Source organism: Uloborus diversus, chromosome 1 (genome assembly GCF_026930045.1).
Source record: "Uloborus diversus isolate 005 chromosome 1, Udiv.v.3.1, whole genome shotgun sequence".
Taxonomy (NCBI): Eukaryota; Metazoa; Arthropoda; class Arachnida; order Araneae; family Uloboridae; genus Uloborus; species Uloborus diversus.
In genome coordinates this window covers 157,942,014-157,955,845 of record NC_072731.1, presented here as the reverse complement: position 1 = coordinate 157,955,845, position 13,832 = coordinate 157,942,014, and positions in this window count along the sequence as shown.

The window sequence follows — 13,832 nt, the reverse complement described above, 5'->3', positions numbered from 1 at the left end:
ATTATTTATTTCATTCTTAAAAGTAAATTTCAAATGAGGTAGTGAGAAGCAAAGGGATGCAAGTGGCAAAATTAAAAATTTGGAGATAACCAGTACAAATAGTAGGTGAACCCCTCCTCTGTCTTGGAGCAAGAGACAGTACTAGTAGACCTGGTAGGTGCTGCTGTACAGCATGATTTAGAAAAAAAAATGAAATTCAATGAAAACTTACCTAGGACGTAATCTTTATACGCGGTTTACTCAAAACTTGAAAATGTTCACTTACATCCCTTCGCTTCTCATTGCTTCAAATGATGTTTTTGCACATGGTTTTCGACTTACAGAAGCATTACTGTGTGAGGTTGGTTTTCATCTTCTGTAAAAAATACTTATGAGGATCTTATCTGTTACATTCATTTTACAAAGTTAACTGTGATTTTTAATTCCTTTTACAAAAAAGGAAGTATTGTATTCGCGAAAAATTTTCCCTCAAAAACCGACCTTAATTTCCATTTTGCTCACCCCCGAATGAATGTTGAGTTTTATTTCGACTCGACCAGACGTGGATAAGTGCATAAAAACATATAGACATGCGAAATATCCATTTTGACGATTCCCGAGTTAATTACAACGAATTTTCTCGTGACGTCTGTATGTACGTATGCATGTCTGTGTGTATGTATGTCGCATAACTCAAGAACGGAATGTCCCAAAAAGTTGAAATTTGGTACTAAGACTCTTAGTGGGGTCTAGTTGTGGACCTTTCTTTCTGGTTGCATTCGGTTGCTCCAAAGGGGGTCTTTTGCCCCTTTTCGGGGGAAAATCATTGTTAGTTTCGATGTAAACTCAAGTGGTGTTACAATTTGGCGAACACTTGACGATATATCGCCAGTCTTTTGGTCGCCAAGTTTTGTCGCCAACTTGGCGACAAATTTGGCGATTTTTATTTTGTTTTTTATTTTTTTAAAATTTGGTTCCAATTTGGCCACTGTTGGTGATATTTAGAGAGAAAACTATTGAATCACATTAAAATTACCAATAATGGGAAAATGGCAATAGATTGGAGTAAAAGGAAGTCATGTGAGGCACACCATCAGCTCGTTTTGAAAATAAAAGTGTCGACTATTCGTATTCACAAAGTTTAAGAACTTTCACGAATTAAAATTTAAAAAGGGGATAGTTTTTATCGGTGCAGTTTTTGAAGCATCGTGTTTTTTTGTTTTCACTTCATAATTTCGTTAATAAGCAAATCCTTTTTTTTTTGGCTATTCCTACACCTTATGAACCATTTTTCTCAGAACTGCAAGAAGGGAGGAGTAGGTTTTGTAACTTTAAGTTTTTATGAAAGCTCTTTACACTTGTTTAGGTCTGCGTGCATTAATTATTTCAAAATTCATTGCATCACTTTTTTTTCACGGATCATTTGCAATAAGTATTATTCTTAAAAGGATAAAGCAACACTGGCATCTGGAACTATTTATAAAGTTATGCTATAAATCACAAATATACACTTTTGTTAATTTATGTTCTCATAAAAGTTTATTTTTCTGCGTGGAGCGATATGTATCAATTTGTGCTGATATATTTATTTCATACATACCTGCTGGTATTTTATTTTTGTTTTTGGCATTTTATTATCATACTAATGATACCCGCACGGCTTTGCCCGTAATAGAAAAATCAAAAGGTCTTTTGGTTCGCCTGTATATTTACAAATAATGTATGGTGAATTTTCTCGCCAGATGGCTTGTACCCATCTTACGGTTCCACGTTATGATAATTTCGTATCTCGCCAATTGGCTTGTGCCCATGTTGCGGTTCCACGTTATGATAATTTCGTAATTTACTCGTCCATCTTATAATATTTTTTTTCTTAAAATTGGAATCGAAAAAGAACCACATCGAATTTTCGAAAAATCGCTTCGAGGTGCACACCCCCATGCTACATACTAACTTTGTGCCGAATTTCATGAAAATCGGCCGAACGGTTTAGGCGCTATGCGCGTCACAGACATCCTACAGACATCCAGACATCCTCCGGACAGAGAGACTTTCAGCTTTATTATTAGTAACTAGTGATACCCGCACGGCTTCGCCCGCAATAGAAAAATCAAAAGGTCTTTTGGTTCGCCTGTATATTTACAAATAATGTATAGTGAATTTTCTCGCCAGTTGGCTTGTACCGACATTACGGTTCCACGTTATGATAATTTCGTATCTCGCCAATTGGCTTGTGCCCATGTTACGGTTCCACGTTACGATAATTTCATAATTTATGATACTTTTTTTCTTAAAATTGGAATAAAAAAAGAACCACATAGAATTTTTGAAAAATCGCTTCGAGGTGCACACCCCCATGCTACATACTAACTTTGTGCCAAATTTCATGAAAATCGGCCGAACAGTTTAAGCGCTATGCGCGTCACAGACATCCTACGGACATCCTACAGACATCCAGACATCCAGACATCCTCCGGACAGAGAGACTTTCTGCTTTATTATTACACTGTAACAAATTTCGGAAACGTTTCTGGATATATCGGAAACGTTTCCGAAATAGTAGGAATCCTTCATCCAATAGTGAACTCCTCAATATTCATAAAGCTTTTTGTTATTTCAAGAAATCTAGAAGCGGAAGTGATGACGCAACGCTTCGAAACCTATTTCATCCTTCCAACACAGGCGCCAATGAGTCGGAAATAACGAGAACTTATTTTTTTCTTATCTATGGTTGCTGCAGTCAGCAACTGTTTAGCATTGGATTGCTTGTTATTTCATGTCTAGAGAGTAGTAAAATGTGTCAAAACTAATTTTACGCCTTTGCATTTTGGACTGCCCTTGATTTTTTAAGACGATGTACGCAGCTATTTAGTTAATAACCATTTGTTTCTTTACAATTTCCAATGCGACCATAATTAGATATATATTGTGTGTTCAAGCGTGAATAGTTTCAACACCCGTGTTTATACTTGATGAAACGAAACCCTTTGGATTACTTATTCAGTTGTAATGGAGGTACTTAGATTTTCTTCCGCTCATGTTCACTTGTAAGTATTAATGAATATTTTAAAACATGTTGTTATATACATTTATATTTTTGTTGATTTGCATTTGATGAGGCTCCAATTGTAACTGTTTTTGGGTTTATCGAATTAATTTAAAGTTATCCTACATAATACCTATGTGCGCGGTGTACTATTTGTTGTAACCAACTGAAACTGAATAATTACGCAAAAGAAATAAGATTTATATTTGAGAAGCAATCACAGAAAAGTTATTTCGAAATACTTGGATGTACATACATTTTGGTTCAAAAAGAAAAAAAAAACAATTCATTAAAAATATGGTAATGCAAATATTTTCTAGTATTGTAATATGCTTCACAAAAAATGTGCCAGTATTATTTATCTTTTTTTATTATAATTTATTCATTCATTTGAAAATTTTTTATACCATTAGAAAATGACCATGTTATCTATTAGTAAGAACATAGTTATGCAATTAATTCATCTGCTTATTCATTTTGTTAAATGTGGTTAACAATAAAAAAATTCCTTGACATTAGTTGTTCCGAAAATAACATTTCCTTCGTGGATATACTAGTTTAATGTAGGACAGTCAGGAGGAATGAGTCAGTGGCAAAAATGGAACAGCTGTATTTACATGCCGAAATAAAAAGTAATATTATTTCATGTCATCGTTTTAAAAGTGATCATTTTTTAAATACTATGTTATTAATATGCAATGCACATATGGGGAGAAGACGAGGGGCGTTCACCACGCAGACTGTGCCATTGACATTTTCAAGGGGTTGCTTTTTTTAAGGGGGGGGGGGACCATCACTCTTATGGTGTGGGGGGGGGGACTCTCGTATATATGAAATGGAATAATCATGTAATAGAGTTCAATGTTTTAATAAATAAAATATATAATGCATTTTGCGCACACTCTAAAAATAAAATCAGTAACCTATTTTGATTACGTATCTATATTTGTGATAAACTGGAAAAGGGCAAGAACAGAAGAATAAACCCGGATAGTTCCAGCAGGGTTCCAACTGGAGGGTCCCAGCAGAGTTCCAACTGGTGGTAAACCAGGTCTGATGATAAAATTCAAACTGGAAGTTCTTAAAAAAGTCACGTATTTTAAAAAAGTCACGTATTTTGTAAAGTCAATAAAAGTCCATATCAGGGAGTCCAGTGAACGGGAGAAAAATCATGGCACTCTCACTCATTGTGAGCGGTGGTCCAGCATGTGTGACGATGAAGTACCAGGATGAGGACAGATCAGTGGTTGGAAGTAGCGCGCTACAAGTAGCGACGCTACTGTAGTAGCTACATTTTTTAGTAGTTTGTAGTGTAGCGCACTACTTTTCAAAAAAAGTAGTGTAGCGAGTAGTTCGATACAATTAAAAGTAGTTTGTAGCGATTTCTGGAAACTACTTTTAAATGAAATTTCAAAAAAAAAAAAAAAAAAAAAGAAGAAGAAGAAAGAAACGAGGTTTCAAACGAATCTGACTGGTGCAAGTCTTACGCGAGTAAAACTTGTACTAATCAGGTCCGGAAGACTCTAAAAAATACGAGTTGACGTCAGATTGACACCATACGTTCTATCTGTTTGACGCCATTAACTTGTTTAGCATCGACATTTTCACATTTCCCCAATATTCACATCGAATGGCATAGAAAGAATAAGCGATAACTGTTAATGTAGTACCGCGTTTCATGGGCACCCATATATGGGGCAAGTGGGGGCTCAAGCCCCACCCCCCAACCTTTTAGAAATTAGAACTTCCTTGCTTTTAGTACTTTTTTTCTTCACAAAAATGTAAAAACATTTCTTCTCCAGCCATTATTAAATAAGTTATTAAAAATGTCAAATTTTAATAATTCTAATCTGTACTGAAATCAGTTTCCATGTGAACTTCTCCTGCTAAACAATGGGGAAAATATCTGCCCCCCTCCCCTAAAACTACGCAAAATGGCGCCTATGCTGCGTTTCTGTTTTCTGGCAGCTGAGAATGTGCCGTGGATGAACATTTTAGACGTCAATGAAATTATTGTGTCAATATCCACCTAGTATGGAAGCTACAGTAAATGTTATGGAAGAGGATGATATTGAACTGGCTTGGCCGGCTAACAACAAATATTACAGTGTTATAGAAATGTATGATCACGAAAATGTTTCCGTTTCTTGCAAATATGCTCTTTGAGAAAAAGCTCTCGGTATCCATGTCAGATGCCATCTACATATACGGTGGAATCTCAACTTACGCGAGGGATGCGTTCCTAGACTCCCAGCGTAGGTTGAAATTTCGCGTTGTGGAAAAGGCGGAAAAATGCGATTTTTTATGAGCATACCAATAATTTTGAAGCATTTGAAAACATCCCTCAAATGATTTTTACCCATTTCTTAACCTTCTATTACCAAATTTAAACATAGAGAACTGAAGCTTTACTGTATTTTTAAAAAAGCTATGTTATTGAATAAAAATACTGTTAGGTTGCACAAAAATCAAAAGGGAGATAATGGCATAAAATGAAACACTGCGGTACGTATAGTATGTAGCAATAAAAAAAGTGAAACACTACAATAATACTATACAGTAGATATTGTAATTATATTCGATACACATTTTAGTTGTTCAAGCATATCGAAAATCTTTACATTTCTTTAGTTATCAGAGATTTCTATTTTTCCTTCCATTTTTAAACTTTAGATGAACAGCAGCTTACGTGAAATTATGTTTCATCAACTGCATATTTAGAATGAAAAAGATGCGAGTGGTGATTTGTAAATTAACAAAGCGATGTTTTGGTTGGGGAACTTCCGCTTTCAGTGAATCGGAAGCGAAAATTTATTCACAAAACTAATATTTAGTAGGCAGTAAAGAAGGTGATACTTAAGCCCCGTGATTCCCACTCGAAAGTTTTCGTGTAACGAGGTGAGGAATTCGCGTTAGCTCCAAAATTCAGTACTCGAGAAAAGCTCGCAAAATATCCATTTCGTTTAAATAGAATCGCGCTGTCGCGCGAGTCCATTGTAGTTTAAAATTTCACATTGAAGTAAAGTATGCATTCTTAGTTATGTTTCATGTTTCAGATGTCATCATATATATACTAGCGAATGATCGAGTAACGCTCTTGACGTTATCAACTATTAAACACACGCCACGACATGATAATTTGAAAATATTCTTTGGTAATGTTTGACATGCAGGGAAATGCTGTATTTCGACAAAGAGTAATTTCAGGAGAATGAAGAAACCAAAAAGTGGTCAACAAAATTAACGCTATCTACTGGAGTTTAGAGTTAATCCACTGGAGTTACGGTTACAATTTCAACTATCAAAATATCACCAAACAGGCAATGGCTTTGTTCAAAAGTAGAAGCAACTTTTGTTTTGATTGGGTGTTGGATATATTAACATGATAAAAGTCAATTATTAAATAATGTAAGTTTTTGAGGTTATTCGGTGAAATTGAAAAAATGCTTTTATTTCATTTTATGAGTGGCGTAAGAAAGAAAATAGTGTTCTGGTCCGGACCTCTAGCTAGAAGCTCAAAAGGAATTCATTAGTTCCAGCAAAAAAAAAAAAAAAAAAAAGTTCCTATAAATTAACTGATATAATGAAAATTAAAGTTTTTCTCTTTTGTTTAAAAGATGTTTTTCCTCATCTAAATCAATTTTATGTACATGTATGTCTATATAAAATTTAAAACAAATTATGACTGCATCTATTTACATTTTCAAGTAGCCGAGTTGCACTTCTTGAATGAAATATTCACGGTTAGGAAAGGATTAAACATTTTAAGGTTGAATTCCTTCCATGTTTAAATCCTTTCTTGCAGCGAATATGCGTAAAGTCGTTACAAATATTTGAATGACAAATTAGCTCAGCAAGCGAAGGAAAGAATAAATAATACTTGGTAATAAACCATGTTCAAATGGATTCAGTTTACTAACCTAAATCATTTTATGAATTTTTTCGTTCAATCCTCAAACGGTGTATAAGTGAATGCTTTTTATTGATTAACTTTTTTAAAAAATAACTAAAAAGTAGCGAAGTAGCGACTACTTTTTAAAAGTAGTTTGTAGTTGCTACATTTTGAAAAAAGTAGTTGTAGTTGTAGTAAACTACATTTATAGTAAAGTAGTTGTAGTTGTAGTTCGCTACAAAAAAAATGTAGTTTTTCCGACCACTGGGACAGATGTTTAAGAAGAACCGCCCCTCGGCCTTCTAGTTGATGTGGTGTCATATTTAAATTCATCAATTTCTCTGTTGGTACTTTTCGGTACACTTTGTTCGTCAAAGAAATTGACTTGACGTGAACGAATTTCGGAACGCAAAGTGTAGGTAAGTTCTGTCAAATTATATCCGAAAATAAAAGCTACCAAGTTTGATACAAGATATGTTTTTAAGTTCTGCATTAAAAATACAATATGTTGATAATTTTGTCTTGAAAATATTGAAAGAAAAACTGAAGTTTAATATTGTTTAACAAACAATCCCACTTTTGAGAAAGTACTCCCCTTCCCTCCCCCGACGATTTTGTGATTATGAATGAAACTACTATATCTTACTACTATTATATATGCGAAAGTTTGTCTGTATGGACGTATGGATGTATGGATGTTTGGATGCATGGATGTATGGATGTTTGTTACTCTTTCACGCAAAAACTACTGAACGGATTTTGATGAAACTTTACAATAATATAGCTAATGCATCAGAATAACACATAGGGTAGTTTTCGTCCCGTTATGGGGGGCAAAACCCCCCTTAGGGGAGCAATAAAATACAATTTTCGTATAAATTCTCTAATATAGGGATGAAAAAATACTTGCACATATTTACATTATAAATCCATCGAAAGCTCTGATTTTTCTGCTGAAGATGGCACTTATTCGAAATTTCTAAGTAGAATAAAAAACGAGTTATGAGCTTTTTAGTTCCATGTTCGAAGGCTTTCCTCAACTCAATACAGTATTTAGTGTATCATCTCAACTCCCTGTCGATAGCGACTATTGTTGTATTGTTGACTATCTTTGCTCTTCGTGACTATTCAAGGCTTTTCTCAAGTCAAATCTTGAAGTAAGATTTTTGCACAAGATTGGCAAATAATACATGATTTGGCTGATCATTTTCCATTTAAACGGAACTTTAATGTAATTAATGGTTTTTATTATTATTTATGCTGATTGAACACTTACTCATTATCCAATCAACCAGCAGATCGCCAAAATTTTTGCAGAAATATTTCCGCAGCTGATGCATTTGGCAGTTTTTTTCAACGTCGCTGTTTTTGAAGCCGAAGACTACGTCATAATGTTTCTCAGTTTTCACCATGTAAACAAAATATCGCCAATCAAAGAATCTTTAAAAAACTTTTTTTACTGTGTTAAATAATCCAGCAACTAAATTAGGCAAATCCATAAACAGCACAAAAACTTCCATTAATTTTTCCTTTTTGCACAATTTCAAACAATCGCCAAATTTTACTACTTATTTTGGAAACATTTCGGATGAAACTCTTTAGCGCCATTTTATGGTGACCAAAAGTATCTCAGCACCTGGCGATAATATCTTTGTAACGAAAATTAATATATCGTTTTACAAAGTAAGGAAAGAAGGAGGGAGCATCATCGAAGGTATCCCAAAACGATTCCCGCAAATTCGGTAAAATCGCACCAAGAGCCCACAATGATTGAAATTTCCCAAAATAACTAAAGCAAGTATAAGGGGATTACGAGCAACGTCAATAGCAATACAGAGAAGGTTTTAGACTCCATGTTAAAAAAAAAGTATCAACAGATTAATCTTTTTAAACATGAGAAGAATAATTTCATGTTTTGGAAATTTGTATATGCTTAAATATAGTGCTTTCGTTTCTAAATCAATACTATTTTGTTCTTTATACTTATTGCTATTTTACTTTTATGGGTAAGGAAGAAACTCTACTTTTAATCATGTCAAAAAGATGTGTTTTAAATTCTTTCACTTAAACCAGAAAAAAAAAGCAAGTAACGATTTTTTCTCATAATTATTACTGACCCAGGCAACGCCGGGTATTTTTGCTAGTTATTTCATAAATTTTCAAAAATTTATAACTGTGCATATGTTATGCTGTTAACCATGCTATTTGTCATTAGAAATTCAGAAGAAAAAAAATCCACGAATGATTCTAAAATTGCTTGTTTCATTGCTCTTAGATATGAAAGAATTGAAACTGATATGGCATGCAATACTATAGTAAAGAATTATTTTTAGAAAAAAATCACGGAAAAAGGATTCCGAAATTCTCAGAAACGTTTTTGAAAATTGTTTCGAGAATTCCGAAATACTTGGAAACGTTTTCGAAACTTTCATGAACCACAGCTGCACAGAATACTCAGAAACATTTCTGGAAACTACGGAAAGAGGATTCCGAAATACTCAGAAACGTTTCTGAAAATTACAGTAAGAGGATTCCAAAATACTCAGAAACATTTCTGGAAATTATAGAAAGAGGATTCCGAAATACTCAAACACGTTTCTGGACATTACAGAAAGAGGATTCCGAAATACTCAGACACGTTTCCGGACATTACAGAAAGAGAATTCCGAAATACTCAGAAACGTTTTTGAAAATTTCATGAACCGCAGCTGCACGATATACTCAGAAACGTTTCCGAATTTTTTTTACAGTGTAGTAAAGAAGATCACAAAATTTTGAATTGGTAAAGCGTCCAGAATCATGAGCAGAATTTTTATAAGTTTTTAGTTACTATGAATGTTAAATAAATTCATAATAATTTATTCTATGATATTAATAATTTGACGATTGCAATTCATAACAACGCATTGAAATCGTTCTAATTTGAATTCAAAGAAAATATTAAATCAGAAGAAAAAAAATTATGCATTATATCTTTCGACAAGTGTGCTTAGATTTTAATGTTCGATGTTGGAAAAAATTCTGATTTTCAGTAGTTTTATGCAACACTAGTGATACCCGCACGGCTTTGCCCGTAATAGAAAAATCAAAAGGTCTTTTTGTTCGCCTGTATATTTACAAATAATGTATGGTGAATTCTCTCGCCAGTTGGCTTGTACCCATCTTACGGTTCCACGTTATGATAATTTCGTATCTCGCCAATTGGCTTGTGCTCATGTTACGGTTCCACGTTATGATAATTTCGTAATTTACTCGTCCATCTTATGATATTTTTTTTCTTAAAATTGGAATAGAAAAAGAACCACATCGAATTTCCGAAAAATCGCTTCGTGGTGCAAACTCCCATGCTACATACCAACTTTGTGCCAAATTTCATGAAAATCGGCCGAACGGTTTAGGCGCTATGCGCGTCACAGACATCCTACAGACATCCAGACATCCTCCGGACAGAGAGACTTTCAGCTTTATTATTAGTAAAGATAACGATAAAGAAGAAGAAAAGAAAAGAAGAAAGATAAAGAAGTAAAGAAAAGAAAGGTAATTTTCAGAATAAATTCTTTCCCATTTTATTAAATTTCTGTGAAAAATGGGCTTAAATTTGGAATAGAAAAAGAACAAAATCGAATTTTCGAAAAATCGCTTCAAGGTGCACACCCCCATGCTACATACTGTTACAAATCACGTAAATAGTAATTATTGTAGTAACGTAACCTGTAAATAGTTTCCCGTAATGAATATACAACCCCTTTTCATTCGGCTAAAGTATACGATCCCCTATTTTCTTTTCTTTTCATTGATAAAATTTGATAACGGTCTACGCATTTCGCGAAGAGGTAAGAATGTTGTGGAAAATTCTTCGATGTTTATAAAAGCGTCCTGCGTGATAAAGAGGGGAGTTTTTCGATTGAGATTCGAACTGAGAGTGTATTAGCTCTGTTTATTGCGAGGCATTTCGCTGTGTTATTTTCGTATTTGGAAGTAAATACGTGTGTAAACGTTGAGTTTACGGTGTTGTGTGATAATTGCTTAATTGCTGATGAATAATTTAGCAGTTGTTGACGATCTTTCCTGTACATAGTGTAAATAAATTTCCTGTGTTTTTATCAAGAACTGTGTCTTCATTTCAAGAAAGTGGAAGTCGCACCGAATCCGTTACATTTGGCGCCCAACGTGGGGCTTCTTCTGGACTTTCTTGGAGTAAGTGTGACTTTGGACATTTTTTCATAAAGACTGTTTGAATTTATAGACTTTGTTTTTATGGTGATTACTCGTGCAATGGATGACCAATTAAAACAACTTCTGGAAGCAATTAATGCTGCGAAAAGTGACTTGGCTGAAAGTTTGGCGGCTAATCAAGAACAATTAAAAAATGATATGGCGGCTAATCAAGAACAATTAAAAAATGATATGGCGGCTAATCTAGAACAATTAAAAAATGATATGGCGGCTAATCAAGAACAATTAAAAAATGATATGGCGGCTATTCAAGAACAATTAAAAAGTGATTTGACTGCAAGTTTTACTGCAAATCAAGAACAATTAAAAAATGACATTGCGGCTAATCAAGAACAATAGAAAAGTGATTTAATGGTACTGAAAAATGATTTAGCTTCTAACCAAGAGGAAATTAAAAACGACCTTACTTCGGTAAAGACTGTGATGGAAAATAAATTTAATGAGATAGAGCATCGAGTTGATGCTTTTGATGAAAAATTTGAAACAGTAGAAAACCGTATCGCAACAGTTGAAAATCATGTGGATGAGAAAATTAAAAACATGGAAAGGAGATTGGCGATCGCGGAAAGCAGCTCTGTACAGTTTGGCGCTCCCACATCGGTTGCTCGACTGTCCATTAAACTTGCCACATTTGATGGGAAAACTTCGTGGCAGGTTTACAAAACTCAATTCATGATATGGGCGGAAGCGAACGGATGGGACTCTGCTACCAAGGCCTGCCATCTTGCAGCATCCCTGAGAGGTGACGCAGCGGACATTCTTCAGACCCTTCCGGACAGCCAGCGCCTGGATTTCGCCGCCCTCACATCTGCGTTGGAGCTTCGCTTCGGTGAGAAGTGCCAGAAAGATTTCAGCCGACTCCAGTTGAAGTCCCGTTTCCAGAAAACCGGGGAAACCCTGCAAGAGCTTGCGGCGGACATCGAGAGACTGTCTCATCTTGCTTTTTGCGACTGCCCTGCGGATGTTCGAGACAACCTGGCACTCAATTACTACATCGACGGGGTTCGAGATCCGGAAATCCAGAAAGCTCTACGGATGGCGGAGGTCAAAGACCTGAATTCTGCTGTTGTGTATGCGATGAGATACGAGGCCGCCCAAGAAGCAACCTGTGTGGATCGTCATCTGATCCGGACTCAGGAAGCTGATGAGTCTGATTCCAGGTCGTCCCACCTCGCTGAACTTGAGAGACAACTCGGTGACTTGGCAAGACATCTGAACGGCATAACAGTCCAAAAGAAACAAGAGCAGAAGTGCTGGAAATGCGGTAGTGAAGGACACCTGCGAAGGAGTTGTCCTGCTCGCCAAGCTACGCGAGGGAAAGAAATCACCTCCACCAGAGCTCTGCAGATTTCCTCTACTAGTAGTGGCAGTGATGGACTTTTCATTTACGCCCATGTAAATGGGAATCCTTGCAAACTGATTATTGACACTGGAGCCAATGTTACAATCATTAGAACAGATGTGGCTCGTCAATTTGGACTCAACATTCTATGGACGCCGCCCTGCGTTACCCTCCAAACTGTGACAGGTGACAAGATCGAGATTGAAGGTAAAGTGAACTTAGAAATTGTGTTTGGAAATGCCACTTACCATCATACGGCATTCGTTGCTGCTATCACAGACCCCTCCATTCTCGGATTGGACTTTTTAAAGAAGTATGACTTCAACCTCGACTTCAAGACTAATGAGCTGCACTCGATGAGAGAAGACATAGCCATCTTCAACGCTGAAAATGATGTAAAATCCGCTCATCAAATAATAGCCCAAACAGATTTATCGATTCCCTCAAGGTCAGAATCATTAATACGTGGCTCCATTGAAGAAAGCAATAGTTTTCGATTTGGACTCATTGAATACCCTAACCTAAGCAATAACCTAAAAGGAGTGCTGGTAGCATCTACGCTTGTGGACCTTTCTAAGGATGTAATCCCTGTGAGAGTCGCCAACGTGAGTGAAAGGCCAAGGAATGTCCGGAAAGGTGAAGTGTTGGCAACCTGTACTCCAGTAAACAGCATCATTAGAAGAATCAATTCCCCCGAGACTGTGTCTTCTGAGTCCTTGACATCGAAGTTAATTGGGAGTGCGTCATTATCGAAAGATCAAAGAACTGCTGCGGAACAATTGGTGGACGACTTCAAGCATCTGTTTTCATCTACATCGGAGGATGTGGGCCGGACGAATTTAACGCAGCATAGGATCTACACTGGAGAACACCTCCCTATTAAACAGCATCCAAGACGACTACCGTTCGCCAAGAAGGAAGAGGTTGAGACCCTCCTGAAAGAGATGAAGGAGAACGATAATCGAACCTTCATCCAGTCCTTGGGCGTCTCCCATCGTCTTGGTCCGAAAGAAAGATGACTCCACTAAATTTTGTGTCGATTACCGACGGCTGAATGAAATCACCAAGAAAGACAGTTACCCTCTTCCACTAATAGACGACACCTTGGACACTCTTTCCGGACACAAGTGGTTTTCGACCCTGGACTTGAAGAGCGGCTACTGGCAGGTTGAGATACACCCTGATGACCGAGAGAAGACAGCGTTTACAACTGGACAAGGCTTATGGCAGTTTAAAGTGATGCCCTTCGGCCTCTGCAATGCACCAGCTACGTTCGAGCGTCTTATGGAGACAGTGTTAAGAGGACTCTCTTACGAATCCTGTCTGGTCTACTTAGA